Source organism: Procambarus clarkii, chromosome 77, assembly GCF_040958095.1.
Source record: "Procambarus clarkii isolate CNS0578487 chromosome 77, FALCON_Pclarkii_2.0, whole genome shotgun sequence".
Lineage (NCBI taxonomy): Eukaryota > Metazoa > Arthropoda > Malacostraca > Decapoda > Cambaridae > Procambarus > Procambarus clarkii.
In genome coordinates, this window is record NC_091226.1 from 890722 (window position 1) to 912234 (window position 21513).

The window sequence follows — 21513 nt, forward strand, 5'->3', positions numbered from 1 at the left end:
GGGTTTGGGCAAAATGTGACCCAGCGCCGCTTTCAGTAATTGGCATATTTTTGGTATAAAAAGTCAGAATTTCAAACAGCGAATAGGTGCAGAGAGCCAGAATTTGGGACCAAAATATTGCTCAGGTATCGAATTTGGGATGTTTTGGATATTTTGAAAACTGCAGGGGGGTTTGGGCAAAATGTGACCCACCGCCGCTTTCATTAATTGGCAAATTTTTGGTATAAAAAGTCGGAATTTCAAACTGCGAATAGGTGCAGAGAGCCAGAATTTGGGTCCAAAATATGGCTCAGGAATCGAATTTGGGATGTTTGGGATATTTTGAAAACTGAAGGGGGGTTTGGGCAAAACGTGACCCACCGCCGCTCTCAGTAATTGGCAAATTTTTGGTATAAAAAGTCGGAATTTCAAACTGCGAATAGGTGCAGAGAGCCAGAATTTGGGTCCAAAATATGGCTCAAGTATCGAATTTGGGATGTATGGGATATTTTGAAAACTGCAGGAGGGTTAGGGCAAAATGTGACCCACCGCCGCTTTCAGTAATTGGCATATTTTTGGTATAAAAAGTCGGAAATTCAAACTGCGAATGGGTGCAGAGAGCCACAATTTGGATCCAAAATATGGCTCAGGTATCGAATTTGGGATGTTTGGGATATTTTGAAAACTGCAGGGGGGTTTGGGCAAAATGTGACCCACCACCGTTTGCAGTAATTGGCATATTTTTGGTATAAAAAGTCGGAATTTCAAACTGCGAATAGGTGCAGAGAGCCAGCATTTGGGTCCAAAATATGGCTCAGGTATCGAATTTGGGATGTAGGGGATATTTTGAAAACTGCAGGGGGGTTTGGCAAAATGTGACCCACCGCCGCTTTCAGTAATTGGCATATTTTGTTACAAAAAGTCGGAATTTTAAACTGCGAATAGGTGCAGAGAGCCAGTATTTGGGTCCAAAATATGGCTCAGGTATCGAATATGGGAAGTTCGGGATATTTTGAAAACTGCAGGGGGGTTTGGGTAAAATGTGACCCACCGCTTCTTTCAGTAATTGGCAGATTTTTGGTATAAAAAGTCGGAATTTCAAACAGCGAGAGAGCCAGAATTTGGGTCCAAAATATGGCTTAGGTATCGAATTTAGGATGTTTGGGATATTTTGAAAACTGCAGGGACGTTTGGGCAAAATGTGACCCACCGCGGCGTTCAGTAATGGGCATATTTTTGGTATAAAAAGTCGGAATTTAAAACTGCGAATAGGTGCAGAGATCCAGAATTTGGGTCCAAAATATGGCTCAGGTATCGAATTTGGGATGTAGGGGATATTTTGAAAACTGCAGGGGGGTTTGGGCAAAATGTGACCCACCGCCGCTTTCAGTAATTGGCATATTTTGTTACAAAAAGTCGGAATTTTAAACTGCGAATAGGTGCAGAGAGCCAGTATTTGGGTCCAAAATATGGCTCAGGTATCGAATTTGGGATGTTTGGGATATTTTGAAAACTGCAGGGACGTTTGGGCAAAATGTGACCCACCGCGGCGTTCAGTAATGGGCATATTTTTGGTATAAAAAGTCGGAATTTAAAACTGCGAATAGGTGCAGAGAGCCAGAATTTGGGTCCAAAATATGGCTCAGGTATCGAGTTTGGGATATTTTGAAAACTGCAGGGGAGTTTGGGAAAAATGTGACCCACCGCCGCTTTCAGTAATTGGCAGATTTTGGGTATAAAAAGTCGGAATTTCAAACTGCGAATAGGTGCAGAGAGCCAGAATTTTGGTCCAAAATATGGCTCAGGTATCGAAATTGAGATGTTTGGGATATTTTGAAAACTGCAGGAGGGGTTTGGGCAAAATGTGACACACCGCCGCTTTCATTAATTGGCAAATTTTTTGTATAAAAAGTCGGAATTTCAAACAGCGAATAGGTGCAGAGAGCCAGAATTTCGGTCTAAAATATGGCTCAGGTATCGAATTTGGGATGTTTTGGATATTTTGAGAACTGCAGGGGGGTTTGGGCAAAATGTGACCCACCGCCGCTCTCAGTAATTGGCAGAATTTTGGTATAAAAAGTCGGAATTTCAAACTGCGAATAGGTGCAGAGAGCCAGAATTTGGGTCCGAAATATGGCTCAGGTATCGAATTTGGGATGTTTGGGATATTTTGAAAACTGCAGTGGGGTTTGGGCAAAATGTGACCCACCGCCGCTTTCAGAAATTGGCATATTTTTGGTATAAAAAGTCGGAATTTCAAACAGCGAATAGGTGCAGAGAGCCAGAAATAATACCAAAAATATGCCAATTACTGCATGCGGCGGTGGGTCACATTTTGCCCAAACCCCCCAGCAGTTTTCAAAATATCCCATACATCCCAAATTCGATACCTGGGCTATATTTTGGACCCAAATTCTGGCTCTCTGCACCTATTCGCAGTTTGAAATTCCGACTTTTTATACCAAAAATCTGCCAAATACTGAGAGCAGCGGTGGGTCACGTTTTGCCCAAACCCCCCTTCAGTTTTCAAAATATCCCAAACATCCCAAATTCGATACCAGAGCCATATTTTGGACCCATATTCTTGCTCTCTGCACCTATTCGCAGTTGGAAATTCCGACTATTTATACCAAAAATTTGCCAATTAATGAAAGCGGCGGTGGGTCACGTTTTGCCCAAACCCCCTTTAGTTTTCAAAATATCCTAAACATCCCAAATTCGATACCTGAGCCATATTTTGACCCAAATTCTGGCTCTCTGCACTTATTCGCAGTTTGAAATTCCGACTTTTTGTACCAAAATATGCCAATTACTGAAAGCGGCGGTGGGTCACCCCCCTGCAGTTTTCAAAATATTCCAAACATCCTAAATTCGATACCTAAGCCATATTTTGGACCCAAATTCTAGCTCTCTCGCTGTTTGAAATTCCGACTTTTTACACCAAAAATCTACCAATTACTGAAAGAAGCGGTGGGTCACATTTTGCCCAAACCCCCCTGCAGTTTTCAAAATATCCCAAACTTCCCAAACTCGATGCCTGAGACATATTTTGGACCCAAATTCTGGCTCTCTGCACCTATTCACAGTTTGAAATTCCGACTTTTTATACCAAAAATAAGCCAATTACTGAAAGCGGCGGTGGGTCACATTTGCCCAAACCCCCCAGCAGTTTTCAAAATATCCCAAACATCCCAAATTCGATACCTGAGCCATATTTTGGACCCAAATACTGGCTCTCTGCACCTATTCGCAGTTTGAAATTCCGACTTTTTATACCAAAAATCTGCCAATTACTGAGAGCGGCGGTGGGTCACGTTTTGCTCAAACCCCCCTTCAGTTTTCAAAATATCCCAAACATCCCAAATTCGATACCTGAGCCACATTTTGAACCCAAATTCTGGCTCTCTGCACCTATTCGCAGTTTGAAATTCCGACTTTTTATACCAAAAATTTGCCAAATAATGAAAGCGGCGGTGGGTCACATATTGCACAAATCCCCCTGCAGTTTTCAAAATATCTTAAACGTCTCAAATTCGATACCTGAGCCATATTTTGGGCCCAAATTCCGGCTCTCTGCACCTATTCGCTGTTTGAAATTCCGAATTTTTATACCAAAAATATGCCAATTACTGAAAGCGGCGGTGGGTCACATTTTGCCCAAACCCCACTTCAGTTTTCAAAATATCCCAAACATCCCAAATTCGATACCTGAGCCATATTTTGGACAAAAATTCTGGCTCTCTGCACCTATTCGAAGTTTGAAATTCCGACTTTTTATACAAAAAATCTGCCAATTACTGAAAGCGGCGGTGGGTCACATTTTTCCCAAACTCCCCTGCAGTTTTCAAAATATCCCAAACATCCCAAATTCGATACCTAAGCCATATTTTGGACCCAAAATCTGGCTCTCTGCACCTATTCGCAGTTTTAAATTCCGACTTTTTATACCAAAAATATGCCCATTACTGAACGCCGCAGTGGGTCACATTTTGCCCAAACGCCCCTGCAGTTTTCAAAATATCCCAAACATCCCAATTTCGATACCTGAGCCATATTTTGGACCCAAATGCTGGCTCTCTGCACCTATTCGCAGTTTTAAAATTCCGACTTTTTGTACCAAAATATGCCAATTACTGAAAGCGGCGGTGGGTCACCCCCCTGCAGTTTTCAACATATTCCAAACATCATAAATTCGATACCTAGCCATATTTTGGACCCAAATTCTGGCTCTCTCGCTGTTTGAAATTCCGACTTTTTATACCAAAAATCTGCCAATTACTGAAAGAAGCGGTGGGTCACATTTTGCCCAAACCCCCCTGCAGTTTTCAAAATATTCCGAACTTCCCAAATTCGATTCCTGAGACATATTTTGGATCCAAATTCTGGCTCTCTGCTCGTATTCGCAGTTTGAAATTCCGACATATTATACCAAAATTATGCCAATTACTGAAAGCGGCGGTGGGTCACATTTTGCCCAAACCCCCCTGCAGTTTTCAAAATATCCCCTACATCCCAAATTCGATACCTGAGCCATATTTTGGAACCAAATTCTGGATCACTGCACCTATTAGCAGTTTGAAATTCCGACTTTTTATACCAAAAATAAGCCAATTACTGAAAGCGGCGGTGGGTCACATTTGCCCAAATCCCCAAGCAGTTTTCAAAATATCCCAAACATCCCAAATTCGATACCTGAGCCATATTTTGGACCCAAATGCTGGCTCTCTGCACCTATTCGCAGTTTGAAATTACGGGTTTTATACCAAAAATATGCCAATTACTGAAAGTGGCGGTGGGTCACATTTTGCCCAAACCCGCCTGCAGTTTTCAAAATATCCCAAACATCCCAAATTCGATACATGAACCATATTTTGGACCCAAATTCTTGCTCTCTGCCCCTATTCGCAGTTTGAAATTCCGACTTTTTATACCAAAAATATGCCAATTACTGCAAGCGGTGGTGGATCACAGTTTGCCCAAACCCCCCTGCAGTATTCAAAATATCCCAAACATCCCAAATTCGATACCTGAGCCATATTTTGGTCCAAAAATCTGGATCTCTGCACCTATTCGCAGTTTGAAGTTCCGACTTTTTATACCAAAAATCTGCCAATTACTGAAAGCAGCGGTGGGTCACATTTTGCCCTAACCCCCCAGCAGTTTTTAAAATATCCCATACATCCCAAATTCGATACCTGGGCTATATTTTGGACCCAAATTCTGGCTCTCTGCACCTATTCGCAGTTTGAAAATCCGACTTTTTATACCAAAATTCTGCCAAATACTGAGAGCAGCGGTGGGTCACGTTTTGCCCAAACCCCCCTTCAGTTTTCAAAATATCCCAAACATCCCAAATTCGATACCAGAGCCATATTTTGGACCCATATTCTTGCTCTCTGCACCTATTCGCAGTTTGAAATTCCGACTTTTTATACCCAAAATTTGCCAATTAATGAAAGCGGCGGTGGGTCACGTTTTGCCCAAACCCCCCTTCAGTTTTCAAAATATCCTAAACATCCCAAATTCGATACCTGAGCCATATTTTGGACCCAAATTCTGGCTCTCTCGCTGTTTGAAATTCCGATTTTTTACACCAAAAATCTACCAATTACTGAAAGAAGCGGTGGGTCACATTTTGCCCAAACCCCCCTGCAATTTTCAAAATATCCCAAACTTCCCAAACTCGATGCCTGAGACATATTTTGGACCCAAATTCTGGCTCTCTGCACCTATTCACAGTTTGAAATTCCGAATTTTTATACCAAAATTATGCCAATTACTGAAAGCGGCAGTGGGTCACATTTGACCAAACCCCCCAGCAGTTTTCAAAATATCCCAAACATCCCAAATTCGATACCTGAGCCATATTTTGGACCCAAATACTGGCTCTCTGCACCTATTCGCAGTTTGAAATTCCGACTTTTTATACCAAAAATCTGCCAATTACTGAGAGCGGCGGTGGGTCACGTTTTGCTCAAACCCCCCTTCAGTTTTCAAAATATCCCAAACATCCCAAATTCGATACCTGAGCCACATTTTGAAACCAAATTCTGGCTCTCTGCACCTATTCGCAGTTTGAAATTCCGACTTTTTATACCAAAAATTTGCCAAATAATGAAAGCGGCGGTGGGTCACTTTTTGCACAAATCCCCCTGCAGTTTTCAAAATATCCCAAACGTCTCAAATTCGATACCTGAGCCATATTTTGGGCCCAAATTCTGGCTCTCTGCACCTACTCGCTGTTTGAAATTCCGACTTTTTATACCAAAAATATGCCCATTACTGAACGCCGCAGTGGGTAACATTTTGCCCAAACGCCCCTGCAGTTTTCAAAATATCCCAAACATCCCAATTTCGATACCTGAGCCATATTTTGGACCCAAATACTGGCTCACTGCACCTATTCGCAGTTTAAAATTCCGACTTTTTGTACCAAAATATGTCAATTACTGAAAGCGGCGGTGGGTCACCCCCCTGCAGTTTTCAAAATATTCCAAACATCCTAAATTCGATACCTAAGCCATATTTTGGACCCAAATTCTGGCTCTCTCGCTGTTTGAAATTCCGACTTTTTACACCAAAAATCTACCAATTACTGAAAGAAGCGGTGGGTCACATTTTGCCCAAACCCCCCTGCAGTTTTCAAAATATTCCGAACTTCCCAAATTCGATACCTGAGACATATTTTGGATCCAAATTCTGGCTCTCTGCTCGTATTCGCAGTTTGAAATTCCGACATATTATACCAAAATTATGCCAATTACTGAAAGCGGCGGTGGGTCACATTTTGCCCAAACCCCCCTGCAGGTTTTCAAAATATCCCCTACATCCCAAATTCGATACCTGAGCCATATTTTGGACCCAAATTCTGGATCACTGCACCTATTAGCAGTTTGAAATTCCGACTTTTTATACCAAAAATAAGCCAATTACTGAAAGCGGCGGTGGGTCACATTTGCGCAAACCCCCAAGCAGTTTTCAAAATATCCCAAACATCCCAAATTCGATACCTGAGCCATATTTTGGACCCAAATGCTGGCTCTCTGCACCTATTCGCAGTTTGAAATTACGGGTTTTATACCAAAAATATGCCAATTACTGAAAGTGGCGGTGGGTCACATTTTGCCCAAACCCGCCTGCAGTTTTCAAAATATCCCAAACATCCCAAATTCGATACATGAACCCTATTTTGGACCCAAATTCTTGCTCTCTGCCCCTATTCGCAGTTTGAAATTCCGACTTTTTATACCAAAAATATGCCAATTACTGCAAGCGGTGGTGGATCACATTTTGCCCAAACCCCCCTGCAGTATTCAAAATATCCCAAACATCCCAAATTCGATACCTGAGCCATATTTTGGTCCAAAATTCTGGCTCTCTGCACCTATTCGCAGTTTGAAATTCCGACTTTTTATACCAAAAATCTGCCAATTACTGAAAGCGGCGGTGGGTCACATTTTGCCCTAACCCCCCTGCAGTTTTCAAAATATCCCATACATCCCAAATTCGATACCTGAGCCATATTTTGGACCCAAATTCTGGCTCTCTGCACCTATTCGCCATTTGAAATTCCGACTTTTTATACCAAAAATCTGCCAATTAATGAAAGCGGCGGTGGGTCACATTTTGCCCAAACCCCCCTGCAGTTTTCAAAATATCCCAAACATCCCAAATTCGATACCTGAGCCATATTTTGGACCCAAATTCTGGCTCTCTGCACCTATTCGGAGTTTGAAATTCCGACTTTTTATACCAAAATTCTGCCAATTACTGAGAGCGGCGGTAGTTCACATTTTGGCCAAACCCCCCTGCAGTTCTCAAAATATCCAAAACATCCCAAATTCGATACCTGAGCCATATTTTAGACCCAAATTCTGGCTCTCTGCACCTATTCGCTGTTTGAAATTCCGACTTTTTATACCAAAAATTTGCCAATTAATGAAAGCAGCGGTGGGTCACATTTTGCCCAAACCCCTCCTGCAGTTTTAAAAATATCCCAAACATCTCAATTTCGATACCTGAGCCATATTTTAGACCCAAATTCTGGCTCTCTGCACCTATTCGCTGTTTGAAATTCCGACTTTTTATACCAAAAATATGCCAATTACTGAAAGAGGCGGTGGGTCACATTTTGCCCAAACCCCCCTGCAGTTTTTAAAATATCCCAAACGTCTCAAATTCGATACCTGAGCCATATTTTGGACCAAAATTCTGGCTCTCTGCACCTATTCGCAGTTTGAAATTCCGAATTTTTATACCAAAATTCTGCCAATTACTGAGAGCGGCGGTGGGTCACATTTTGCCCAAACCCCCCTGCAGTTCTCAAAATATCCAAAACATCCCAAATTCGATACCTGAGCCAAATTTTAGACCCAAATTCTGGCTCCCTGCACATATTCGCTGTTTGAAATTCCGACTTTTTATACCAAAAATTTGCCAATTAATGAAAGCGGAGGGGTGTCACATTTTGCCCAAACCCCTCCTGCAGTTTTCAAAATATCCCCTACATCCCAAATTCGATACCTGAGCCATATTTTGGAACCAAATTCTGGATCACTGCACCTATTAGCAGTTTGAAATTCCGACTTTTTATACCAAAAATAAGCCAATTACTGAAAGCGGCGGTGGGTCACATTTGCCCAAATCCCCAAGCAGTTTTCAAAATATCCCAAACATCCCAAATTCGATACCTGAGCCATATTTTGGACCCAAATGCTGGCTCTCTGCACCTATTCGCAGTTTGAAATTACGGGTTTTATACCAAAAATATGCCAATTACTGAAAGTGGCGGTGGGTCACATTTTGCCCAAACCCGCCTGCAGTTTTCAAAATATCCCAAACATCCCAAATTCGATACATGAACCATATTTTGGACCCAAATTCTTGCTCTCTGCCCCTATTCGCAGTTTGAAATTCCGACTTTTTATACCAAAAATATGCCAATTACTGCAAGCGGTGGTGGATCACATTTTGCCCAAACCCCCCTGCAGTATTCAAAATATCCCAAACATCCCAAATTCGATACCTGAGCCATATTATGGTCCAAAATTCTGGCTCTCTGCACCTATTCGCAGTTTGAAGTTCCGACTTTTTATACCAAAAATCTGCCAATTACTGAAAGCGGCGGTGGGTCACATTTTGCCCTAACCCCCCAGCAGTTTATAAAATATCCCATACATCCCAAATTCGATACCTGGGCTATATTTTGGACCCAAATTCTGGCTCTCTGCACCTATTCGCAGTTTGAAATTCCGAATTTTTATACCAAAAATCTGCCAAATACTGAGAGCAGCGGTGGGTCACGTTTTGCCCAAACCCCCCTTCAGTTTTCAAAATATCCCAAACATCCCAAATTCGATACCAGAGCCATATTTTGGACCCATATTCTTGCTCTCTGCACCTATTCGCAGTTTGAAATTCCGACTTTTTATACCCAAAATTTGCCTATTAATGAAAGCGGCGGTGGGTCACGTTTTGCCCAAACCCCCCTTCAGTTTTCAAAATATCCTAAACATCCCAAATTCGATACCTGAGCCATATTTTGACCCATATTCTGGCTCTCTGCACTTATTCGCAGTTTGAAATTCCGACTTTTTGTACCAAAATATGCCAATTACTGAAAGCGGCGGTGGGTCACCCCCCTGCAGTTTTCAAAATATTCCAAACATCCTAAATTCGATACCTAAGCCATATTTTGGACCCAAATTCTGGCTCTCTCGCTGTTTGAAATTCCGAATTTTTACACCAAAAATCTACCAATTACTGAAAGAAGCGGTGGGTCACATTTTGCCCAAACCCCCCTGCAATTTTCAAAATATCCCAAACTTCCCAAACTCGATGCCTGAGACATATTTTGGACCCAAATTCTGGCTCTCTGCACCTATTCACAGTTTGAAATTCCGAATTTTTATACCAAAATTATGCCAATTACTGAAAGCGGCAGTGGGTCACATTTGACCAAACCCCCCAGCAGTTTTCAAAATATCCCAAACATCCCAAATTCGATACCTGAGCCATATTTTGGACCCAAATACTGGCTCTCTGCACCTATTCGCAGTTTGAAATTCCGACTTTTTATACCAAAAATCTGCCAATTACTGAGAGCGGCGGTGGGTCACGTTTTGCTCAAACCCCCCTTCAGTTTTCAAAATATCCCAAACATCCCAAATTCGATACCTGAGCCACATTTTGAAACCAAATTCTGGCTCTCTGCACCTATTCGCAGTTTGAAATTCCGACTTTTTATACCAAAAATTTGCCAAATAATGAAAGCGGCGGTGGGTCACTTTTTGCACAAATCCCCCTGCAGTTTTCAAAATATCCCAAACGTCTCAAATTCGATACCTGAGCCATATTTTGGGCCCAAATTCTGGCTCTCTGCACCTATTCGCTGTTTGAAATTCCGACTTTTTATACCAAAAATATGCCAATTACTGAAAGCGGCGGTGGGTCACATTTTGCCCAAACCCCACTTCAGTTTTCAAAATATCCCAAACATCCCAAATTCGATACCTGAGCCATATTTTGGACCCAAATTCTGGCTCTCTGCACCTATTCGAAGTTTGAAATTCCGACTTTTTATACCAAAAATCTGCCAATTACTGAACGCCGCAGTGGGTCACATTTTTCCCAAACTCCCATGCAGTTTTCAAAATATCCCAAACTTCCCAAATTCGATACCTAAGCCATATTTTGGACCCAAAATCTGGCTCTCTGCACCTATTCGCAGTTTTAAATTCCGACTTTTTATACCAAAAATATGCCCATTACTGAACGCCACAGTGGGTCACATTTTGCCCAAACGCCCCTGCAGTTTTCAAAATATCCCAAACATCCCAATTTCGATACCTGAGCCATATTTTGGACCCTAATACTGGCTCACTGCACCTATTCGCAGTTTAAAATTCCGACTTTTTGTACCAAAATATGTCAATTACTGAAAGCGGCGGTGGGTCACCCCCCTGCAGTTTTCAAAATATTCCAAACATCCTAAATTCGATACCTAAGCCATATTTTGGACCCAAATTCTGGCTCTCTCGCTGTTTGAAATTCCGAATTTTTACACCAAAAATCTACCAATTACTGAAAGAAGCGGTGGGTCACATTTTGCCCAAACCCCCCTGCAGTTTTCAAAATATTCCGAACTTCCCAAATTCGATACCTGAGACATATTTTGGATCCAAATTCTGGCTCTCTGCTCGTATTCGCAGTTTGAAATTCCGACATATTATACCAAAATTATGCCAATTACTGAAAGCGGCGGTGGGTCACATTTTGCCCAAACCCCCCTGCAGGTTTTCAAAATATCCCCTACATCCCAAATTCGATACCTGAGCCATATTTTGGACCCAAATTCTGGATCACTGCACCTATTAGCAGTTTGAAATTCCGACTTTTTATACCAAAAATAAGCCAATTACTGAAAGCGGCGGTGGGTCACATTTGCCCAAACCCCCCTGCAGGTTTTCAAAATATCCCAAACATCCCAAATTCGATACCTGAGCCATATTTTGGACCCAAATGCTGGCTCTCTGCACCTATTCGCAGTTTGAAATTACGGGTTTTATACCAAAAATATGCCAATTACTGAAAGTGGCGGTGGGTCACATTTTGCCCAAACCCGCCTGCAGTTTTCAAAATATCCCAAACATCCCAAATTCGATACATGAACCCTATTTTGGACCCAAATTCTTGCTCTCTGCCCCTATTCGCAGTTTGAAATTCCGACTTTTTATACCAAAAATATGCCAATTACTGCAAGCGGTGGTGGATCACATTTTGCCCAAACCCCCCTGCAGTATTCAAAATATCCCAAACATCCCAAATTCGATACCTGAGCCATATTTTGGTCCAAAATTCTGGCTCTCTGCACCTATTCGCAGTTTGAAATTCCGACTTTTTATACCAAAAATCTGCCAATTACTGAAAGCGGCGGTGGGTCACATTTTGCCCTAACCCCCCTGCAGTTTTCAAAATATCCCATACATCCCAAATTCGATACCTGAGCCATATTTTGGACCCAAATTCTGGCTCTCTGCACCTATTCGCCATTTGAAATTCCGACTTTTTATACCAAAAATCTGCCAATTAATGAAAGCGGCGGTGGGTCACATTTTGCCCAAACCCCCCTGCAGTTTTCAAAATATCCCAAACATCCCAAATTCGATACCTGAGCCATATTTTGGACCCAAATTCTGGCTCTCTGCACCTATTCGGAGTTTGAAATTCCGACTTTTTATACCAAAATTCTGCCAATTACTGAGAGCGGCGGTAGTTCACATTTTGGCCAAACCCCCCTACAGTTCTCAAAATATCCAAAACATCCCAAATTCGATACCTGAGCCATATTTTAGACCCAAATTCTGGCTCTCTGCACCTATTCGCTGTTTGAAATTCCGACTTTTTATACCAAAAATTTGCCAATTAATGAAAGCGGCGGTGGGTCACATTTTGCCCAAACCCCTCCTGCAGTTTTAAAAATATCCCAAACATCTCAATTTCGATACCTGAGCCATATTTTAGACCCAAATTCTGGCTCTCTGCACCTATTCGCTGTTTGAAATTCCGACTTTTTATACCAAAAATATGCCAATTACTGAAAGAGGCGGTGGGTCACATTTTGCCCAAACCCCCCTGCAGTTTTTAAAATATCCCAAACGTCTCAAATTCGATACCTGAGCCATATTTTGGACCAAAATTCTGGCTCTCTGCACCTATTCGCAGTTTGAAATTCCGAATTTTTATACCAAAATTCTGCCAATTACTGAGAGCGGCGGTGGGTCACATTTTGCCCAAACCCCCCTACAGTTCTCAAAATATCCAAAACATCCCAAATTCGATACCTGAGCCAAATTTTAGACCCAAATTCTGGCTCCCTGCACCTATTCGCAGTTTGAAATTCCGACTTTTTATACCCAAAATCTGCCAATTACTGAAAGCGGCGGTGAGTCACATTTTTCCCAAACTCCCCTGCAGTTTTCAAAATATCCCAAACATCCCAAATTCGATACCTGAGCCATATTTTGGACCCAAATTCTGGCTCTCTGCACCTATTCGCAGTTTTAAATTCCGAATTTTTATACAAAAAATATGCCCATTACTGAACGCCGCGTTTGGTCACATTTTGCCCAAACGCCCCTGCAGTTTTCAAAATATTCCAAACATCCTAAATGCGATACCTAAGCCATATTTTGGTCCCAAATTCTGGCTCTCTCGCTGTTTGAAATTCCGACTTTTTATACGAAAAATCTGCCAATTACTGAAAGAAGCGGTGGGTCACATTTTGCCCAAACCCCCTTGCAGTTTTCAAAATATCCCGAACTTCCCAAATTCGATACATGAGACATATTTTGGATCCAAATTCTGGCTCTCTGCTCCTATTCGCAGTTTGAAACTCCGACTTTTAATACCAAAATTATGCCAATTACTGAAAGCGGCGGTGGGTCACATTTGCCCAAACCCCCCAGCAGTTTTCAAAATATCCCAAACATCCCAAATTCGATACCTGAGACATATTTTGGACCCAAATTCTGGATCACTGCACCTATTAGCAGTTTGAAATTCCGAATATTTATATAAAAAATAAGCCAATTACTGAAAGCGGCGGTGGGTCACATTTGCCCAAACCCCCCAGCAGTTTTCAAAATATCCCAAACATCCCAAATTCGATACCTGAGACATATTTTGGACCCAAATTCTGGATCACTGCACCTATTAGCAGTTTGAAATTCCGACTTTTTATACCAAAAATAAGCCAATTACTAAAAGCGGCGGTGGGTCACATTTGCCCAAACACCCAAGCAGTTTTCAAAATATCCCAAACATCCCAAATTCGATACCTGAGCCATATTTTGGACCCAAATGCTGGCTCTCTGCACCTATTCGCAGGTTGAAATTCCGGGTTTTATACCAAAAATATGCCAATTACTGAAAGTGGCGGTGGGTCACATTTTGCCCAAACCCGCCTGCAATTTTCAAAATATCCCAAACATCCCAAATTCGATACATGAACCATATTTTGGACCCAAATTCCTGCTCTCTGCCCCTATTCGCAGTTTGAAATTCCGACTTTTTATACCAAAAATATGCCAATTACTGCAAACGGTGGTGGGTCACATTTTGCCCAAACCCCCCTGCAGTTTTCAAAATATCCCAAACATCCCAAATTCGATACCTGAGCCATATTTTGGATCCAAATTCTGGCTCTCTGCACCCATTCGCAGTTTGAATTTCCGACTTTTTATACCAAAAATATGCCAATTACTGAAAGCGGCGATGGGTCACATTTTGCCCTAACCCCCCTGCAGTTTTCAAAATATCCCATACATCCCAAATTCGATACCTGAGCCATATTTTGGACCCAAATTCTGGCTCTCTGCACCTATTCGCTGTTTGAAATTCCGACTTTTTATACGAAAAATTTGCCAATTAATGAAAGTGGCGGTGGGTCACATTTTGCCCAAACCCCGCTGCAGTTTTCAAAATATCCCAAACATCCCAAATTCGATACCTGAGCCATATTTTGGACCCAAATTCTGATTCTCTGCACCTATTCGCAGTTTGAAATTCCGACTTTTTATACCAAAAATTTGCCAATTAATGAAAGCGGCGGTGGGTCACATTTTGCCCAAACCCCCTCCTGCAGTTTTAAAAATATCCCAAACATCTCAATTTCGATACCTGAGCCATATTTTAGACCCAAATTCTGGCTCTCTGCACCTATTCGCTGTTTGAAATTCCGACTTTTTATACCAAAAATATGCCAATTACTGAAAGAGGCGGTGGGTCACATTTTGCCCAAACCCCCCTGCAGTTTTTAAAATATCCCAAACGTCTCAAATTCGATACCTGAGCCATATTTTGGACCCAAATTCTGGCTCTCTGCACCTATTCGCTGTTTGAAATTCGGACTTTTTATACCAAAAATATGCCAATTACTGAAAGCGGCGGTGGGTCACATTTTGCCCAAACCCCCCTGCAGTTTTCAAAATATCCCAAACATCCCAAATTCGATACCTGAGCCATATTTTGGACCAAAATTCTGGCTCTCTGCACCTAAACGCAGTTTTAAATTCCGAATTTTTATACCAAAATTCTGCCAATTACTGAGAGCGGCGGTGGGTCACATTTTGCCCAAACCCCCCTGCAGTTCTCAAAATATCCAAAACATCCCAAATTCGATACCTGAGCCAAATTTTAGACCCAAATTCTGGCTCTCTGCACATATTCGCTGTTTGAAATTCCGACTTTTTATACCAAAAATTTGTCAATTAATGAAAGCGGAGGGGTGTCACATTTTGCCCAAACCCCTCCTGCAGTTTTCAAAATATCCCAAACATCTCAATTTCGAAACCTGAGCCATATTTTAGACCCAAATTCTGGCTCTCTGCACCTATTCGCTGTTTGAAATTCCGACTTTTTATACCAAAAATATGCCAATTACTGAAAGCAGCGGTGGGTCACATTTTGCCCAAACCCCACTTCAGTTTTCAAAATATCCCAAACATCCCAATTTCGATACCTGAGCCATATTTTGGACCCAAATTCTGGCTCTCTGCACCTATTTGCAGCTTGAAATTCCTACTTTTTATACCAAAAATTTGCCAATTAATGAAAGCGGCGGTGGGTCACATTTTGCCCAAACCCCCCTGCAGTTTTCAAAATATCCCAAACATCCCAAATTCGATACCTGAGCCATATTTTGGACCCAAATTCTGATTCTCTGCACCTATTCGCAGTTTGAAATTCCGACTTTTTATACCCAAAATCTGTCAATTACTGAAAGCGGCGGTGGGTCACATTTTGCCCAAACCCCCCTGCAGTTTTCAAAATATCCCAAACATCCCAAATTCGATACCTGAGCCATATTTTGGACCCAAATTCTGATTCTCTGCACCTATTCGCAGTTTGAAATTCCGACTTTTTATACCCAAAATCTGCCAATTACTGAAAGCGGCGGTGAGTCACATTTTTCCCAAACTCCCCTGCAGTTTTCAAAATATCCCAAACATCCCAAATTCGATACCTGAGCCATATTTTGGACCCAAATTCTGGCTCTCTGCACCTATTCGCAGTTTTAAATTCCGAATTTTTATACCAAAAATATGCCCATTACTGAACGCCGCGTTTGGTCACATTTTGCCCAAACGCCCCTGCAGTTTTCAAAATATTCCAAACATCCTAAATGCGATACCTAAGCCATATTTTGGTCCCAAATTCTGGCTCTCTCGCTGTTTGAAATTCCGACTTTTTATACGAAAAATCTGCCAATTACTGAAAGAAGCGGTGGGTCACATTTTGCCCAAACCCCCTTGCAGTTTTCAAAATATCCCGAACTTCCCAAATTCGATACATGAGACATATTTTGGATCCAAATTCTGGCTCTCTGCTCCTATTCGCAGTTTGAAACTCCGACTTTTTATACCAAAATTATGCCAATTACTGAAAGCGGCGGTGGGTCACATTTGCCCAAACCCCCCAGCAGTTTTCAAAATATCCCAAACGTCCCAAATTCGTTACCTGAGACATATTTTGGACCCAAATTCTGGATCACTGCACCTATTAGCAGTTTGAAATTCCGACTTTTTATACCAAAAATAAGCCAATTACTAAAAGCGGCGGTGGGTCACATTTGCCCAAACCCCCAAGCAGTTTTCAAAATATCCCAAACATCCCAAATTCGATACCTGAGCCATATTTTGGACCCAAATGCTGGCTCTCTGCACCTATTCGCAGGTTGAAATTCCGGGTTTTATACCAAAAATATGCCAATTACTGAAAGTGGCGGTGGGTCACATTTTGCCCAAACCCGCCTGCAATTTTCAAAATATCCCAAACATCCCAAATTCGATACATGAACCATATTTTGGACCCAAATTCCTGCTCTCTGCCCCTATTCGCAGTTTGAAATTCCGACTTTTTATACCAAAAATATGCCAATTACTGCAAACGGTGGTGGGTCACATTTTGCCCAAACCCCCCTGCAGTTTTCAAAATATCCCAAACATCCCAAATTCGATACCTGAGCCATATTTTGGATCCAAATTCTGGCTCTCTGCACCCATTCGCAGTTTGAATTTCCGACTTTTTAAACCAAAAATATGCCAATTACTGAAAGCGGCGATGGGTCACATTTTGCCCTAACCCCCTGCAGTTTTCAAAATATCCCATACATCCCAAATTCGATACCTGAGCCATATTTTGGACCCAAATTCTGGCTCTCTGCACCTATTCGCTGTTTGAAATTCCGACTTTTTATACGAAAAATTTGCCAATTAATGAAAGTGGCGGTGGGTCACATTTTGCCCAAACCCCCCTGCAGTTTTCAAAATATCCCAAACATCCCAAATTCGATACCTGAGCCATATTTTGGACCCAAATTCTGATTCTCTGCACCTATTCGCAGTTTGAAATTCCGACTTTTTATACAAAAAATTTGCCAATTAATGAAAGCGGCGGTGGGTCACATTTTGCCCAAACCCCCTCCTGCAGTTTCAAAAATATCCCAAACATCTCAATTTCGATACCTGAGCCATATTTTAGACCCAAATTCTGGCTCTCTGCACCTATTCGCTGTTTGAAATTCCGACTTTTTATACCAAAAATATGCCAATTACTGAAAGAGGCGGTGGGTCACATTTTGCCCAAACCCCCCTGCAGTTTTTAAAATATCCCAAACGTCTCAAATTCGATACCTGAGTCATATTTTGGACCCAAATTCTGGCTCTCTGCACCTATTCGCTGTTTGAAATTCGGACTTTTTATACCAAAAATATGCCAATTACTGAAAGCGGCGGTGGGTCACATTTTGCCCAAACCCCCCTGCAGTTTTCAAAATATCCCAAACATCCCAAATTCGATACCTGAGCCATATTTTGGACCAAAATTCTGGCTCTCTGCACCTATTCGCAGTTTGAAATTCCGAATTTTTATACCAAAATTCTGCCAATTACTGAGAGCGGCGGTGGGTCACATTTTGCCCAAACCCCCCTGCAGTTCTCAAAATATCCAAAACATCCCAAATTCGATACCTGAGCCATATTTTGGACCCAAATTCTGATTCTCTGCACCTATTCGCAGTTTGAAATTCCGACTTTTTATTCCCAAAATCTGCCAATTACTGAAAGCGGTGGTGAGTCACATTTTTCCCAAACTCCCCTGCAGTTTTCAAAATATCCCAAACATCCCAAATTCGATACCTGAGCCATATTTTGGACCCAAATTCTGGCTCTCTGCACCTATTCGCAGTTTTAAATTCCGAATTTTTATACCAAAAATATGCCCATTACTGAACGCCGCGTTTGGTCACATTTTGCCCAAACGCCCCTGCAGTTTTCAAAATATTCCAAACATCTTAAATTCGATACCTAAGCCATATTTTGGTCCCAAATTCTGGCTCTCTCGCTGTTTGAAATTCGGACTTTTTATACGAAAAATCTGCCAATTACTGAAAGAAGCGGTGGGTCACATTTTGCCCAAACCCCCTTGCAGTTTTCAAAATATCCCGAACTTCCCAAATTCGATACATGAGACATATTTTGGATCCAAATTCTGGCTCCCTGCTCCTATTCGCAGTTTGAAACTCCGACTTTTTATACCAAAATTATGCCAATTACTGAAAGCGGCGGTGGGTCACATTTGCCCAAACCCCCCAGCAGTTTTCAAAATATCCCAAACATCCCAAATTCGATACCTGAGACATATTTTGGACCCAAATTCTGGATCACTGCACCTATTAGCAGTTTGAAATTCCGACTATTTATACCAAAAATAAGCCAATTACTGAAAGCGGCGGTGGGTCACATTTGCCCAAACCCCCCAGCAGTTTTCAAAATATCCCAAACATCCCAAATTCGATACCTGAGACATATTTTGGACCCAAATTCTGGATCACTGCACCTATTAGCAGTTTGAAATTCCGACTTTTTATACCAAAAATAAGCCAATTACTAAAAGCGGCGGTGGGTCACATTTGCCCAAACCCCCAAGCAGTTTTCAAAATATCCCAAACATCCCAAATTCGATACCTGAGCCATATTTTGGACCCAAATGCTGGCTCTCTGCACCTATTCGCAGGTTGAAATTCCGGGTTTTATACCAAAAATATGCCAATTACTGAAAGTGGCGGTGGGTCACATTTTGCCCAAACCCGCCTGCAATTTTCAAAATATCCCAAACATCCCAAATTCGATACATGAACCATATTTTGGACCCAAATTCCTGCTCTCTGCCCCTATTCGCAGTTTGAAATTCCGACTTTTTATACCAAAAATATGCCAATTACTGCAAACGGTGGTGGGTCACATTTTGCCCAAACCCCCCTGCAGTTTTCAAAATATCCCAAACATCCCAAATTCGATACCTGAGCCATATTTTGGATCCAAATTCTGGCTCTCTGCACCCATTCGCAGTTTGAATTTCCGACTTTTTATACCAAAAATATGCCAATTACTGAAAGCGGCGATGGGTCACATTTTGCCCTAACCCCCCTGCAGTTTTCAAAATATCCCATACATCCCAAATTCGATACCTGAGCCATATTTTGGACCCAAATTCTGGCTCTCTGCACCTATTCGCTGTTTGAAATTCCGACTTTTTATACGAAAAATTTGCCAATTAATGAAAGTGGCGGTGGGTCACATTTTGCCCAAACCCCCCTGCAGTTTTCAAAATATCCCAAACATCCCAAATTCGATACCTGAGCCATATTTTGGACCCAAATTCTGATTCTCTGCACCTATTCGCTGTTTGAAATTCCGACTTTTTATACCAAAAATTTGCCAATTAATGAAAGCGGCGGTGGGTCATATTTGGCCCAAACCCCTCCTGCAGTTTTAAAAATATCCCAAACATGTCAATTTCGATACCTGAGCCATATTTTGGACCCAAATTCTGATTCTCTGCACCTATTCGCTGTTTGAAATTCCGACTTTTTATACCAAAAATTTGCCAATTAATGAAAGCGGCGGTGAGTCACATTTTTCCCAAACTCCCCTGCAGTTTTCAAAATATCCCAAACATCCCAAATTCGATACCTGAGCCATATTTTGGACCCAAATTCTGGCTCTCTGCACCTATTCGCAGTTTTAAATTCCGAATTTTTATACAAAAAATATGCCCATTACTGAACGCCGCGTTTGGTCACATTTTGCCCAAACGCCCCTGCAGTTTTCAAAATATTCCAAACATCCTAAATGCGATACCTAAGCCATATTTTGGTCCCAAATTCTGGCTCTCTCGCTGTTTGAAATTCCGACTTTTTATACGAAAAATCTGCCAATTACTGAAAGAAGCGGTGGGTCACATTTTGCCCAAACCCCCTTGCAGTTTTCAAAATATCCCGAACTTCCCAAATTCGATACATGAGACATATTTTGGATCCAAATTCTGGCTCTCTGCTCCTATTCGCAGTTTGAAACTCCGACTTTTTATACCAAAATTATGCCAATTACTGAAAGCGGCGGTGGGTCACATTTGCCCAAACCCCCCAGCAGTTTTCAAAATATCCCAAACATCCCAAATTCGTTACCTGAGACATATTTTGGACCCAAATTCTGGATCACTGCACCTATTAGCAGTTTGAAATTCCGACTTTTTATACCAAAAATAAGCCAATTACTAAAAGCGGCGGTGGGTCACATTTGCCCAAACCCCCAAGCAGTTTTCAAAATATCCCAAACATCCCAAATTCGATACCTGAGCCATATTTTGGACCCAAATGCTGGCTCTCTGCACCTATTCGCAGGTTGAAATTCCGGGTTTTATACCAAAAATATGCCAATTACTGAAAGTGGCGGTGGGTCACATTTTGCCCAAACCCGCCTGCAATTTTCAAAATATCCCAAACATCCCAAATTCGATACATGAACCATATTTTGGACCCAAATTCCTGCTCTCTGCCCCTATTCGCAGTTTGAAATTCCGACTTTTTATACCAAAAATATGCCAATTACTGCAAACGGTGGTGGGTCACATTTTGCCCAAACCCCCCTGCAGTTTTCAAAATATCCCAAACATCCCAAATTCGATACCTGAGCCATATTTTGGATCCAAATTCTGGCTCTCTGCACCCATTCGCAGTTTGAATTTCCGACTTTTTATACCAAAAATATGCCAATTACTGAAAGCGGCGATGGGTCACATTTTGCCCTAACCCCCCTGCAGTTTTCAAAATATCCCATACATCCCAAATTCGATACCTGAGCCATATTTTGGACCCAAATTCTGGCTCTCTGCACCTATTCGCTGTTTGAAATTCCGACTTTTTATACGAAAAATTTGCCAATTAATGAAAGTGGCGGTGGGTCACATTTTGCCCAAACCCCCCCCCCCCCCTGCAGTTTTCAAAATATCCCAAACATCCCAAATTCGATACCTGAGCCATATTTTGGACCCAAATTCTGATTCTCTGCACCTATTCGCAGTTTGAAATTCCGACTTTTTATACAAAAAAATTGCCAATTAATGAAAGCGGCGGTGGGTCACATTTTGCCCAAACCCCCTCCTGCAGTTTTAAAAATATCCCAAACATCTCAA